This window comes from Triticum aestivum, chromosome 5D, assembly GCF_018294505.1.
Source record: "Triticum aestivum cultivar Chinese Spring chromosome 5D, IWGSC CS RefSeq v2.1, whole genome shotgun sequence".
In the NCBI taxonomy this organism is placed as follows: Eukaryota; Viridiplantae; Streptophyta; class Magnoliopsida; order Poales; family Poaceae; genus Triticum; species Triticum aestivum.
Genome location: NC_057808.1, coordinates 303,128,362 through 303,130,959, shown reverse-complemented (window position 1 = coordinate 303,130,959; position 2,598 = coordinate 303,128,362).

Sequence of the window (2,598 nt, the reverse complement as noted above, 5' to 3'; positions counted from 1 at the left end):
GATAGATCCATGGGATCGTGTAGGGTAGGATTTCCGGGAAACTTACCCTCTGTTGGTCCAGACGAGCTTGAGCCAGATGCTATGCCGGAGCAATGGCGGCGGTGGTGATGGCAGAGAGATGGTGAGGTGGTGGAGCTTCCCGTGAGCACCGCGCTAACCCTAGATCGGTAGGGAGTGTCGGTGGGGTTTGTGGCAGCGATTAACCTCGTGTCTCATGCCGCGGCCCCCACCTCTGTTTATATAGTGCGGGTCACAGGGGCCCACCAACCATATGAGGGTTGGGCGCCCCCGATCAGGGCGCAGATCTAAGGGCCCGGTGGGCCGTTGGGCCCACACGGAAGAGATCAACCTAACATTCTCCCCCTTGATCTCAACTTTACTTTTAACCTTATACTTTCTAGTTTATTTGTTTCATCACATATTGGTACATAGAGCATGTTTCATCGTCACAGCTTACTTGCCGATAGAATCATACAGCTACAACATACGTTTTGTTCAGAAACAAATTTTGTTCCTTTTTGGGCCTATCCAGGAATCATAAGGCTTTCCCTTAAACCCATGCCGGCTAAGTGTTCCTTGAACACATTGGGTGGTAAGACTTTCGTTAGCGGATCAGCACACATATCTTTTGTCCTTATATGCTCGAGACTTATAGTTTGATCCTGGATTTTATCTTTCACAACATAATGCCTTATCTCTATTGTTTTGGCAGCATTACTAGACTTGTTGTTGTGAGCGTAAAATACTGCGGGCTGGTTGTCACAGTACATCTTTAGTGGTTTGTGAATACAATCTACCACTTTCAAGTCGGGTACAAACTTCTTTAGCCATATCGCCTGCCCCATGGCTTCGAAGCATGCTATGAATTCTGCATACATCGTGGATGATGCAACTATCGACTGTTTGGAGCTTTTCCACGAAATAGCTCCCCCAGCGAGGGTGAATACGTTTCCTGACGTGGATTTTATATCATCTCTGTCCCCCGCAAAATCTGCGTCTGAATACCCTTTTATCTCTAGGGAATCACTTCTCCTGCATATTAGCATGTAGTCCTTCGTGCCTTGCGCATAACGCAATGCTTTCTTTGCCATCTTCCAGTGCTCTATGCCTGGATTCTCTTGATATCTACCGAGTACCCCGGAGATAAAGGCTAAGTCAGGGCGAGTGCACACTTGTGCATACTGTAAGCTGCCAACTGTCGAAGCATATGGTACTTCTTTCATTTGATCGATCTCGTACTGGTTCTTGGGACATTGGAATTTCCCAAAACTATCGCCCTTAACTATAGGAGCAGGTGTGGCTTTACTCACATGCATATTATACTTTTTAAGAACCTTTTCTAAATATGCTTTCTGCGATAGTCCTAAGACTCCACTGTTCCTATCTCGGTGAATTTCTATGCCCAAAACATATGATGCTTCACCAAGATCTGTTATGTCAAAATTTGGGGATAAGAACTTCTTTGCTTCTTGTAGTAGACTAACATCACTGCTAGCAAGAAGGATATCATCCACATACAAGATTAGAAAAATATATTTCCCATTTTTAAACTTTGCATAAATGAAGTTATCCTCAATATTTTCTTTAAATCCAAAACTTTTAATCGTTTGATTAAACTTTAGATACCACTGTCTAGAGGCTTGTCTTAATCCATAAATGGATTTCTTCAGGCGGCATCCCATATTTTCCTTGCCTTCCATGATAAAACCCTTGGGTTGTTTCATGTAGACCTTTTCTTTTAAATCACCATTCAGAAATGCCGTCTTAACATCCATTTGATGTAACTCTAATCAAAATGAGCAACTAATGCCATTATGATTCTGAAGGAATCCTTACATGAGACTGGAGAAACTGTCTCATTGTAATCTATCCCTTCTCTTTGTGTAAATCCTTTTGCCACGAATCAAGCTTTATACTTTTCTACATTCCCTTTAGAGTCATACTTATTTTTGTAGACCCATTTGCAGCCTACTGTTTTGGTTCCTTTAGGAATTTCTTCTAAGTCCCAAACATCTTTGGAACTCATCGATTTCATCTCGTCTTCCATTGCCTTCATCCACTCTGATGAATGAGGGCTTCTCATGGCTTCTTCATATGAGGTGAGATCTTTTTCTATATGAACTATTTATGTGTTATAAACTTTAAAGTCAGTAGAAATAGTTGACTTTCTTGGTCTTGTAGACCTTCTAAGGGCCTCAGTTTCTAGCACATTCTGTGCCTCAACTTCTGGCACTTCTTGTAAAATTTGCTGTTGCACCTCCATTTCATGCTCAACAACGGGTTCAGTCGGCTCCTGATGGACAGGTTCCGGGTCTACTCACATAGTTGTCATTGGTGGAGTTGCAACTGGTAGTGAGAAAAATGGCTCCTGAATCATCGGATTAGGTGCATGCACCCTCTTCTCCTCAAGATCAATTTTTCGAGCTACCAAGCTCCCCCTCATCATTTTGTCCTCTAAGAAGACTGCATGTCTTGTTTCTACAAACTTTGTATATCTTTCTGGGCAGTAGAAACGAAAACCCTTTGATCTGTCTGGATAGCCAATGAAGTGGCAACTCACTGTTTTGGGATCTAACTTTGCAATGTTTGGATTAAACA